We start from the raw sequence: 13,004 nt of genomic DNA on the forward strand, positions 1-13,004 counted from the left end.
CTCCCCATTCTCTCTCTCTCTTTCTCTTCCTTTTTCTCCTTCCTATTCTCTCTCTCTCTTTCTCTTTAAAAAAAAAAAAAAAAGAAAGAAAGTTTACTTCCTATTAGGTTGATTCAAATGTAACTGCATACCTTTCATGATAGAGACCACAGTTACCTTTGTGCCAACCTAATATAACGCTGCTAGTTAGGAAGGTTGGGTGACCCTTCCATTAGGATAAAAAAAAAAAAGATATATACACCTCACTTAGAACCTACAACTTGTATTTTGTGTTATAATTGCTTTGTAAACTTTATATAGGTGTGCTTCACTTTGAAAATGTAAAATATAGTCATGGTTAATGTGTAAAACTATAAAACAGATCAATAAGGTGGTACTAAGTTATGAAAGGACTTTGGCCACCTGCAGATGACACAGAACAGTATTTTCAGAGCTCGTGAAGATGACCTCCATGGTTGCTGGGCTCTGCCTTCACTTCTGGGCAGTGTGATGTTTGGGGAAGCAGTTGCTCAGCGGTGCAGGAGGGCTTGCCTCGTAAGACCAAGCACACAGGCAGCCCCAGAGTGAACAAAGATGTGAGTGTGGGCCGGTCGGGGAGAGAGGCCTGGCAGAAAGCGGGGTGAGCTGAACACAAGCTCCCACCTCGGTTCCTGCAGTCCACCTGAATGGAGGCAGCTTGCACTTTGGTATCCGGTTCCAACTCCCCACCTTCAGTCCAAAATGTGCTTCCCTGTGAATGGGCCTTGACAGTCTTCAGGTGCCCAGGCCAGAAGCCTGGGTGATCACGAATGCTCCCTCTTCCCACCACAACCAGTGACTCTCAAATGATTGCTGGCTCATTCTCACGTGCCTCAGTCCACCTGTTCCTGGCCTCACTTCAGCTCTCACTGGGGCTCTTGGGATCAAGACCAAAATCCTTAATGTGGTGAATGAGTCAGATGTAGGGAGAGAAAACCCAGAACACAAATGGCTTAAACAAGATAGAAGGCGGGAGATAGGTGTTCCAGGACTGAGACCACCTCCCGAGGAGGTCAGGGCCAGGATCTGCCCTCTGCTGGCCTGCTGTCAATGGCACATGGCTGCACCTCACCATCCCAGGTGGCTGCATGCAGCTTGCAGCCTGCAGGGGGAGGAAGGGTGAAACTATACAATAATCACTTTATTGTATAGTTTCTCTGTTCTTGAGAGGCTTAAAAGCCTGGACTTTGGAGGCCACAGGATTCAAAAAACCTAATGTTTGGCTGGCCTTGACAGGTTACTTAATCTCTCCTGATTGAGTCTTTCAGCTCTGATATAGGTATAATAGTAATTTATACTAAACATGGTGGTTATGAAAAGTAGAAAGATAATCCACAGAGTTTAGCGTTGTGCCTGGCACATGTGCAATAAATGTAGTAGTGATTATTTTTATTCTTTTTTCCTGCAGCTCTGTGAATTTTTTTTTTTTTTTCGAGACAAAGTCTTGCTCTGTTGCCCAGGCTAGAGTGCAGTGGTGCCATCTCAGCTCACTGCAACCTCTGTTTCCCGGGTTTCAAGTGTTTCATATTTGATATTTGTCACCACGATGCCCCGGTTTGTCTGGGGTGGAGATGCTGTCCCCTGCCTGCTGTGGGGTTTGTCTGGAGTGGAGACACAGCCCCATGTGTGCTGTGCGATCGCCTCTTGGTAGCTGCATCCTGTTGCTCTCTGGGTCACTACACACTTTACATCAGGTCTCTTCATAGAGCAGTCACACTGCTGTCTGCAGTGCCACTGCCACGCTGGCCACAGGTGAGAGGTGGGAAAGGCCACACCTCTCTGCCTGCTCCTCCCCAAGCTCCCAAGGTGCTCCCACAGAGTGAGTGCGCCAGGCCTCTCCAAAGGGTCTGAGCATTGAAAGGAATTGTGAGAAAATGTTTAATTGTCCACTTAATCAGATGATTCCTCACAGTCTAAGGGAAAATGAACTTGCTTAAGAACAGCCAGGCCCTGGCCTTGCTTTCTTTTCAGGACCTTCTCTCTGCTTTCGGTTTGTTCTCTGCCAGGGTTCCCTGGAAGATGCAGATGGCACCTCCAGCTGTCTGACTGGGGAGTTTAAGATTATTTACAATGGAGTGAGCAGGGGTTAGAGAAAGCAAAAACGGATGGGCAGCATCCTGGGGTTAGCAGCAAAGAGGAGCCCTTACCCCCACTGAAGGTCTGGAGAAAGGAGAAGTTACCAGGATGCTGAGGAAGAGCTGTGTGGAGCTGGCCTCCAGACAGGAGCTGTGGCCTCTGGCACAAGGAAATGACCAGCAGCTCAAGGAAAAGCCCGGGTTCTGTGTGCCCATCTGCACTCTCCTCTCCTCTCTGATCACCTGGCAGCTCCTGGCATAGGTGGTCTCCCTGGAAGATGGTCAGCTGGGGATGCTTCTGACTCCATCCATCGAGGTCAGCCTCTGGGAGCACAGAGCAGGATGGAGGAAAGTGGAAAGTGGACCTAGTGGGGCAGATGGAAACTACCCAACACAAATCCTCCACTCCTCAAAATCCCTACTCCTCAAAATCTCCACACCCACTTCTTAGTAGAAAACCAACCCCTTCTACCAAGGACTGATTTCACTCTAGGGCACAGCCTTCAATCGACGGCTCAATCGATTCTCCCAAAGCCTGTTATTCAGTCATGAATAATAATGTTGGAGAGTGGAGGGCAGGAAGGTCAACTTTGGCCAGTCTGTGGGGTAGGGGAGGGACCTTGGCATTCCAAAGACTGGTTCCTTCTCAGCTCTTCTTGCCAATGGGAGGTGAAGATCTGCCTGTTCTCTTCTTCTGATCTCGGCTCACCGCAACTTCCGCCTCCCGGTTCAAGCAATTCTCCTGCCTCAGCCTCCTGAGTAGTTGCTATTACAGGCATGCACCAGCACACCTGAATAATTTTTACAGTTTTAATGGAGATGGGGTTTTGTTCTGTTGGCCAGGCTGGTCGATGGGGTTTTGTTCTGTTGGCCAGGCTGGTCTCGAACTCCTGACCTCAAGTGATCTACCTGCCTCGGCCTCCCAAAGTGCTGGGATTACAGGTGTGAGCCATCATGCCTGGCCCAGTTTCCTCTTCGTACAAGGACACCTGTCATTGAATTACTTCTTACCCACTCTAATTACTTCTTTTTAATTTAACTACATCTTTACAGACCCCACCTTCAAATAAAGTTATATTCTGAGGTACTAGGGGTTAGGACTTCAACATAGGAATTTTGGGGGCAGGGAACACAATTCCATCTCTAACCCAACTGGCTCAAGTATACACGTATACATTCCCCAGATTGACAACTAAGTTGATAAAGCCGTGTTAAAAGCAAAAGCCATGTTTCTTTCTCCCACATTATCTATGGAGATCCCCCAGCCACGGGAGTGACGGCCAGTGTGTGAGAGACAGGGCTCCTTACAGAGCCATCAGCCTGCCTGCAACCTCCAAACGATCACTTCACCTTAGGCTACGTACAATCTGCAAGCAGGGCTTCTAGCCCCACTCAAGTCCAAAACAAATCCCCAGGGATGAATGTGGGCTCCACGTGGGTGGTGGGATGATGGGTGATGGTTGTGATTTTTTCTTTCCTCAAATATTTACTGAATATCAAGTACTGAACTAGGTAGGCCAGGGGTGGGGGTCCATGGGGAAAAAGGCAGGGTCCCTTCTGTCAGAGTGGAGACTGCAGCCAAGGAAACAAGTAATGTGCTAGAGCCATCACTGCAACAGCTCTGAAGTCTGGCCCCAGGGGTCACACACTGGCCCAGTCCTGGCATCAAGCCTCGGGCAGCAGCACAGACTTCCCCTTCCCTATGTGGGGATTATCTCCACCCATGAGTGATGTTCCTGTGACTTGACCCACAGCGCACACTGTGGACATCATCTGCCCTGCCTAGATGCCTTTGGGTTCCTTTCGCCCTGAGGGTGTGCCCGTTTGCAAGCTTTGCTTCGAAGGCCTACGTCAAAACTCTTCGGAGGGCTGCCCTTGGGCTACTGGATGCACTTTGTCCAGGTGCAGAAGCACGTGCAGAGCCTGAAGGACCTAGGACTTTACTTCTGCCCCCATGCACACTAGCCTGCAGATCTTTGCCAATGCTGGAGTAGCATGACAGCCTAGAGGAGGGACAAACTCAGGGAATGATTTACGGTCAATCCCCATTATTTGCAGATTCTGTATATGCAAATTTGCCTAAGCACTAAAATTTATCTGTAACCCCCAAATCAATACGTATGGTGTTTTCACTGTCGTTTTTCGATGTACCCAGAGCAGTGAAAAAAATTGAGAGCACTACAGCAGCTGAGGCTGAGCAAGGCAACCTTCTTGCCTTATTTCAGCTCTCATAACAAGTGTCCTTTTTGAGGTCTATTTAGTGCTGCAGCTTTTGCATTGCTGTGTTTTTTGTAGATGATTTTGCTGTTTGCAATGGCCCCCAAGAGCAGTGCTGAAGTGCTGTGTGGTGTTCCTCAGTTTGGGCAGGCTGTGATGTGCCTCACAGAGAAAATACATGTGTTGGGTAAGCTTTCTTCAGGCATGAATTATAGTGCTGTTATCTGTGAGGTCAAGGCTAATGAATTAACACTATTAAATAAAGTGTCTTTAAATAGAAACACACATAAAACAAGGTTGTGTATCGATCAGTTGACAAGTATGTGATCAGACACTCACAGGAACCTAGCCCTGTATTTCCCCTAGGAGCAATGTATCAGTTTCACTAAATGTCCACAGCAACTTTAGAGAACACAACTGCTGCCAAGAACAGGAGTCCACTATACATTCCAGAGGTCCCCTTTGTATACAGGCTGAGGCTGGGACGTTGCTTGTCTTCTCTCTGTTACTTTTCTGGCTTCTCCCACTCTTATACCAGCTTCTCCTGGGAACACTTCCTTAATAAATAACTCGCACAAGAATCAACATCTCAGTGTGCTTTAGAGAACTGGACCTGAAATAGAAAGGAAGCATGCTTCTCTCTTTGCTCCAGGAAGTTCCTTACCCCCGTTAAAACTGATCCCTGCTCTTCCTCAGAGACCAGCCCTGTACAATGTGAGTTACTACTGAGGAAGGAGACCCAAGCGTCTAAGATCACCTCCCCCTTAACTTCCACACGGCATTTCAATAGAAGTAAAGGCTGGCTGACCGGGCGCCACCTTAATCGCCTTCCTACAGATAGTAGGCATGGTATGGGGGAATCTTTCCGGAAGGCATTGTTTTTACTTCAACAAGATCAAACCCCCACCCCATGCCTACTCCATGGACGAAGACCCTTTTCACATGTAATCCCTAAAACTGTAAACTCAAGACCCTTTCATGTGTAATATCTAGAGTTGTAAGCCTATATAAAGGCAGAGAGCTTCTCCTTGTTAGGTGAGCTTGGCTATTGGGCAGCTATGCACCTTGCTCCCGGCTGAAATAAATCACTCCTTCCTTCCTAGCTCGGTGTCCTAGAGGTCTTTCTCGCGGCCGCTCCTGCTTCATTTTGTTTCCCTGACTGGAAAGCGAGTTTCGGTTAGCAGAGAGCCAGCACAGCCTTTCAGGCAGTTTGCCTAGTCCTTCGGAGCATCCCTGTGGGGGGCTCCCACCTGCTTGGGTGACACAATTCCTGAGAGCGCTCCCGGGCAGGTATTGGCCTGGTGGAAAGCCTTGTCAGAGCAGGATCAGGAAGCCCTCGCAGTGTGGATCCACCCAGTAGCTGAACACCGAGAAGGAATGGGTACTTGGACAGTCTGGACAAAGAAACACAGTAGGATCGATCCAGGGAAACTTGCCCACCTCCTTTAGGGGGAAGCATGGCCTGATCACCCAAGTGTGCCAGATTTGGCACTCTTGAACTTGGCCCTTTCTCTCTTTCTGTAACTAACCTTGGAAGTTTTGATTATGATTTTGATTTGGGTGGAGGGAGGAGAGCAATTGTATGAGTTAGTGGAGGGGTCCAACTGGACTCATTAGCCGTGGGAGCAGCAGGCCCATTAGAGGGGGCCCTAAGCTCCGAGCAACTTGTGGGGCTGGTTGGAATTAGAGATGTCCACATAAGACTAAATGGAGGAGCTCTCGCAATCTAGGTGTTGTGAGAGGGTTAACAGTCTCTCTTATACCAAGAGGCGTCTGAAATAAGAAAGAAAGGCGATTCTACCAGCCTGAAGCAAATGTTAATCAGAGTGTGTGTAATGCGTCTTGCTGGGTGGGAACTGCTGTGAGCAGAGTAACACTCTCTTAACCGTGAGGACTGTTTTCTGTGCGTAAACATGGGTCACACTCATAGCAAGCCCACTCCTTTAGGGACCATACTGAAAAATCTCAAGAAGGGATTCAGTGGGGACTATGGAGTAACTATGACGCCAGGGAAGCTAAAGACTTTAGGTGAGGTAGACTGGCCACCATTTGGGGTGGATTGGCCCTCAGAGTGGACCCTAGATGGGTCTCTTGTCTCCAAAGTATGGCATGAGGTTATATGCAGCAAACCAGAACACCTGGATCAATTTCCATACATTGACTTGTGGTTACAGTTAGTTTTAAACTCTCCACAGTGGTTAAGAGGACAAGCAGCAACTGTGCTGGTGGTGAAGGGACAGACAGCTAGGAAAAAACCCCACTCCACCCTCCAAGAGACAAGGACTCCCAAGGTCCTGGCAGATTCAATGGCAGAGACACCAACTCCTAAGTTCCTGGCCGATCTGACGGTAGAAGAGTTTTTGCCAATAATGCCCCCTCCTCCTCAAGGACTCCCTGCCCTTGGGCCTGAAGCTTCAGCACCTCACTAGAATTGCACACCCCTAAACCACCCAGAGTAGAAAAAAGAGAATGCGAAGGAACTCCTCCCATTGCCACCCACTTCCTGGGAGGAACTCCCCCTCTGGCAGCCTGTCTGCCACCCAAGGCAGGGGTGTAGATGCCTTTAAGAGAGCAGAGGTATACAGGAGTGGATGAGGATGGCCACATGGTAGAAAGGGGGTTTTCATGTACCTGCTGTTCACCTCGGCTGATCTTATCAACTGGAAAAATAACAACCCGTCTTATACTGAGAAGCCACAAGCTCTCATTGACCTACTGCAAACTATTATTCAGACTCATAACCCCACTTGGGCTGATTGCCACCAGCTGCTTATGTAGCTTTTTAATACAGACAGAAGGTGGAGCGTACTCCAAGCTGCTTCCAAATGGTTGGAGGAGCATGTTCCTACAGATTACCAGAACCCACAAGAATATGTCAGGGTCTAGTTACTGGGAACTGACCCCCAGTGGGATCCAAACACCCTGGAGGGCATGCAGAGGCTAATCTGGGACAGAGAGGCCTTATTGGAAAAACTAAAAAAGGGAGCCCAGAAGGCTACAGACATTAATAAAGTCTCTGAGGTTACTCAAGGAGAAGAGGAAAGTCCTGCGCAATTTTATGAAAGGCTGTGCAAGGCCTATAGCATGTATACTCCTTTCGTCCTGAGAGCCTCGAAAACCAACGCGTGATAAATATGACATTAGTTAGTCAGTGTACAGAAGACATTAGGAGAAAGCTACAGAAGCAGGCAGGATTTGTGGGCATGAATACTTCACAGTTACTGGAAATAGCTAACCAGGTGTTTGTGAACCGAGAAGCAGTTAAGCAGTAGAGAAAGTCGTAGAGAAAACAAGCGTCAGGCTCAATGAAATGCTGACTTGATAGCTGCTGCTATTAAAGGAGCGCCCCCAAGAAGGTGGGAAAAGGGGGCTCCTGGAAAGCCACTCAGTCTGCTTGCCCTTGCCTGCAGCGTGACCAGTGCGCTTACTGTAGGGAAGTGAGACATTGGAAGGACAAGTGCCCCCAGTTAACAGGAAAACAGGGTTATCCTAAGCATGAGGATTCAGATGAAAGTGGAGGAGCTCTGTTCAGTCTAATGGAAGGGCCACTGGACTGAAGGGGGGCCGGGCTCATATGTCCCCAAAGAGCCCGTAGTCCAGATAACAGTCCTATAACCCCCCATCAAAGGAAATAACCAATATTGCTGGAACTACTTGGGTGTTAGAAAAACAGTCTTTCTGTTTGCCTTGGACATGTTCGGTGGGAGGCCACAAAGTTATACAGAAGTTCTAGTACTTGCCAGACTGCCCCTAGACCCCTTGGGGAGAGACTTGTTAGGCAAACTAAGGACTACTGCTAAAACTGCCTCAGGCAGGGATTATCAAGGCACTCACAGTCCCTCCAGAGGAGGGGTGGCGACTCTTCCTAACCAAAACAAAAATTAACCCCTTGCTCTAGCCAAGCAATGGCCACAGGTCCGGGCAGAGGACAGTCTGCCAGGCCCCTGTGCTGATTAACAGTCAAGCCTGGGGCTCAGCCAGTTAGGCAAAAGTAATACCCAGTTCCCGGAGAGGACCTAACAGGAATTCAGGTCCACCTAAAGCGCTTAAGGGACTATGGAATTATAGTTCCTTGCCAGTCTCCATGGAACACCCCCCTCTTGCCTGTTCCTAAACCGGGGACCAGTGACTACAGGCCAGTGCAGGACTTATGCCTGGTTAATCAGGCCACAGTGACTTTGCACCCAACTGTGCCTAACCCATACAGACTGCTGGGATTATCGTCAGCAAAGGATAGTTGGTTCATCTGCTTGGACTTAAAGGATGCTTTCTTTAGTATCAGGCTGGCCTCGGAGAGTCAGAAACTATTTGCTTTTCAATGGGAAAATCCAGAAACAGGTGTAACCACCCAGTTCACCAAGACCCGGCTCCCTCAGGGTTTCAAGAACTCTCCCACCATCTTTGGGGAGGCACTAGCCCATGATCTCCAACAGTTTCTTGCTAAGGACTTAGGCTGCATGCTGCTCCAATATGCTGGTGACTTTTTATTGGGACACCCTACGGCAGTTGGGTGTGCTAAAGAAATGGATGCCTTACTTTGGCACCTGGAGGACTGTGGGTATAAAGTGTCTAAAGACAAAGCCCAGATTTACCAACAGCAAGTGCGATATCTGGGGTTCACCAACCAGCAGGGAGAGTGCAGCCTTGGAGCAGAGAGGAAACAAGTCATTTGCAACCTGCCAGAACCCAAAACTAAAAGGCAGGTGAAAGAGTTCCTGGGCGCTATGGGTTTCTGTAAATTGTGGATTCCAAACTTCATGGTACTGGCCAAACCCCTACAAAAAATGACAAAGGAGGGGAAGACATAAAACCCTTAAATGGGGCCGGGCGCGGTGGCTCAAGCCTGTAATCCCAGCACTTTGGGAGGCCGAGGCGGGTGGATCACGAGGTCAAGAGATCGAGACCATCCTGGTCAACATTGTGAAACCCCGTCTCTATTAATACAAAAAAAAAAAAATTAGCTGGGCACGGTGGCGCGTGCCTGTAATCCCAGCTACTCAGGAGGCTGAGGCAGGAGAATTGCCTGAACCCAGGAGGCGGAGGTTGCGGTGAGCCGAGATCGCGCCATTGCACTCCAGCCTGGGTAACAAGAGCGAGACTCCGTCTCAAAAAAAAAAAAAAAAAAAAAAAAAAAAAAAAAAAACCCTTAAATGGGGACCCCAGCAGTGGCAGGAACTGAAAGCAAAACTTTTGCCAGCCCTGGCTTTTGGGGCTACCTGACTTAACAGAGCCTCTCACACTGTATGTGTCAGAAAGAGAAAAGTGACAGTTGAAGTTCTAACATCAACCTTGGGGCAAAGTTTAAATATCAAAGCACCCCACACAGTAGTGACTCTAATGAATACCAATGGACATCATTGGTTAACAAATGCTAGGCCAACTAAATACCTGAGCCTGCTAAAGTGAAAATCCCGCATCACCACCGAAGTCTGTGCAACACCTTAAACGCTGCCACTTTGCCCCGGTGCCAGAAGGCCCATGAAGTAACCCGTGTGCTGCTTCGAGACCTCATTCCTAGGTTTGGACTGCCACTGTGCATTGGATCAGACAACAGACCAGCATTTGTGGCAAATTTGGTCCAGAAAACAGCAATAATCTTGAGTATTAGCTGGAAACTGCCTGCTGCGTACCGACCACAGAGCTCCGGAAAGCTGGAGAGAACGAACCGGACCATCAAAAATAACTTAGGGAAAATGTGTCAGGGAACAGGAATAAAGTGGGTGCAGGCACTTCCCTTGGTGTTATTCAAAATTAGATGTACTCCCTCTAAGAAGACAGGACATTCCCCCTATGAAATCTTGTATCATAGGCCCCCTCCCATACTGCAGGTACTCCTGGGAACTCCTCAGGAGTGGGGAGAGACTGAGCTAGGATGACAGTTACAAGCTCTAGGGAAAATCACTCAGGACATTTCAACCTGGGTAAATGAGAGATGTCCTATAAGCGTATTCTCCCCAGTTCACCCTTTCTCACCAGGTGATTACATGTGAATAAAGAACTGGAATGCAGTCCCTCTGCAGCCATGGTGGAAAGGACCCCAGACCATGATCCTGACCACTCCCACAGCTGTAAAGGTAGAGGGAGTCTCAACCTGGATCCACCAGAGCCACATCAAACCAGCAGCAGCTGAAACTTGGGAAGCTAGACCAGACCCGGACAACAATCACCTTAAGAAGGACAAGCCCTGCTCCAGCCACATCCCGGAAGCTGGCTGGTCCACGCATGGCCAAAGGATGAGGAAGTTCATTGTGGGACTTATTCTTCTTAATATTTGGACTTGTACAGTAGGGACATTAACTGATTTTGAAGAATGCTCTCAGTGTGTGCACCAGGTTACTGAGGTAGGACGTAAAGTTACTGCCATTGTTTCATTCTACAGTTGCTATGAATGTACAGGGACACATTCATAGCAGGTACAGGGAACCTGCTTATATAATGGTACTCAGTATAAGGTGTGTAATCCAGGGGATGGACAGCCTGATGTCTGTTACAATCCATCAAAGCCCCCAGGCATACAACTTTTGAAATTAAACTCTTAACAGGGCGATGGAACAGCCCTACTAATAGCTAAAACAGAGGAGAAGGGAAGCCCAAAACAGGCCACCCTAAGGTTTGATGCATGTGCGGCCATCAGTGCCTATCATTCCAGTTGAGGGGGCTGTGGTTCCCTCAGATGGGAACAAAGTTACACAAAAGAGCATAAGTATATCTGCCAGATAACTACTGATGCAGTAAATGCATTTTTAGGTCATGCGTCATCTGGGCCACTTGGAAAAATAATACAAATAATCTCTTTTGCCTTGTAAAAGGGAGGGACACCATTCCAGGGAGTAATGTCCTGTGTCTCAGGATATTGTAACCCAGTAGAATTAATAATCACAAACCCCCAAGACCCTAAATGGGAAAAAGGGTAGAGTGTAATGCTAGGAATTGATGGGAAAGGGCTTGATCCCAGAGTCAGTATCCAGATTCAGGGAAAAATCCAAAAACGCTCACCCCAGCCAGTGTACCAGCCCTTCTAAAATATATTAAATAAGCCAGTGCCAGAACTTCCGAAAAAGACAAAGAACTTGTTCCTCCAACTTGCTGAAAATGTAGCCCATTCCCTTAATGTCACTTCTTGCTATGTATGTGGGGGAATTACCATGGGTAATAGATGGCCATGGGAAGCCCGTGAGTTAGTACCCTCTGATCCTGTCCCTGACCTGACCTCAGTTCCAAGAATTCAAACCAACAGCTTCTGGGTTTTAAAGGATCTAATTATTGGACAATACTGTTTGAACAGAGAAGGAAAAGACTTCACTGTTGCAGTAGGAAAGCTTAGCTGCCTAGGGCAGCGACTGTATAATCGAACAGTGGACACTGCAACCTGGTGGAGCTCAAACTACACAGAGAAAAACCCCCTCCTAAAATTTCCAAAATTACAGGATGCTTAGAACCATCCTGGGGATTGGAGAGACTGGACGGCCCGAGCTGGGTTGTACTGGATATGTGGACATAGAGCATATGTACAACTGCCTGAAAGATGGACAGGTAGCTGTGTCATAGGCACCATTAAGTCTTCCTTTTTCCTATTGTCTGCCAAGACAGGTGGGCTGTTAGGACATCTAGTCTACTCCACCCAGAAGAAAAGAAGTCTAAAGATAGGTGAACGGGAAAATGGTAAGTGGGCACCGGAAAGAATTATTGAGTACTATGAGCTGGCCACATGGGTGGGGAATGGCTCATGGTGACACCGGACTCCTATCTATATGCTCAATTATATCCAGTTGCAGGCTGTCTTGGAAATACTCATTAATGAAATGGGCAAAGCTTGGTCCATTTTGGCCAAATAAGAAACTCAAATAAGGAATGTGATTTATCAGAACCAGTTGGCCTTAGATTATTTACTAGCAGCTAATGGAAGAGTCTGTGAAAAATTCAGACTAACTGACTGCTGTCTACACATAGACGACCAGGGTCACACAGTTAAGAATATGACCAAACTGGCACACGTGCCTGTGCACCTATGGCACAAATTCAACCCTGAGTTCTTATTTAAAGATTGGTTCTCAACCTTGAGAGGATAAAAGACCCTCATCATAAGTGCGGTAACAATAGTAGGTGTTTGTTTGCTACTCCCGTTTTCCCCGCCTTGTTCCTCTAAATGGCTAAGAAATTCTTTACTACTGTAATAGACCAGAGAACCACATCACAGATGTTTTATATGCGTCATTATAAATCAGTTTCTTCAGAGGATCATAAAAATAAGAGTGAGAACTCTCACTAATGTTATAGGTGAGGTTCTCAAAGAGGGGAGTGAGGAAGGAGACCCAAGCGTCTAAGATCACCTCCCCCTTAACTTCCACACGGCATTTCAATAGAAGTAAAGGCTGGCTGACCGGGCGCCACCTTAATCGCCTTCCTACAGATAGTAGGCATGGTATGGGGGAATCTTTCCGGAAGGCATTGTTTTTACTTCAACAAGATCAAACCCCCACCCCATGCCTACTCCATGGACCAAGACCTTTTTCACATGTAATCTCTAAAACTGTAAATCCAAGACCCTTTCATGTGTAATATCTAGAGTTGTAAGCCTATATAAAGGCAGAGAGCTTCTCCTTGTTAGGTGAGCTTGGCTATTGGGCAGTTATGCACCTTGCTCCCTGCTGAAACAAATCACTCCTTCCTTCCTAGTTCGGTGTCCAAGAGGTC

At 47.7% G+C, this 13,004-nt stretch overlaps 1 long non-coding RNA gene across 1 annotated transcript in view; it reads right to left on the reverse strand.

Annotated features, from left to right (window-relative positions):
* The window catches only part of LOC105713744 (uncharacterized), a 153,050-nt gene that overhangs the window by 119,418 nt on the left and 20,628 nt on the right, over positions 1-13,004 (reverse strand). The window lies entirely within an intron of this gene.

This window comes from Aotus nancymaae, unplaced genomic scaffold, assembly GCF_030222135.1.
Source record: "Aotus nancymaae isolate 86718 unplaced genomic scaffold, 86718_ANA_hifiasm-v0.15.2.pri h1tg000002l, whole genome shotgun sequence".
Classification (NCBI taxonomy): domain Eukaryota; kingdom Metazoa; phylum Chordata; class Mammalia; order Primates; family Aotidae; genus Aotus; species Aotus nancymaae.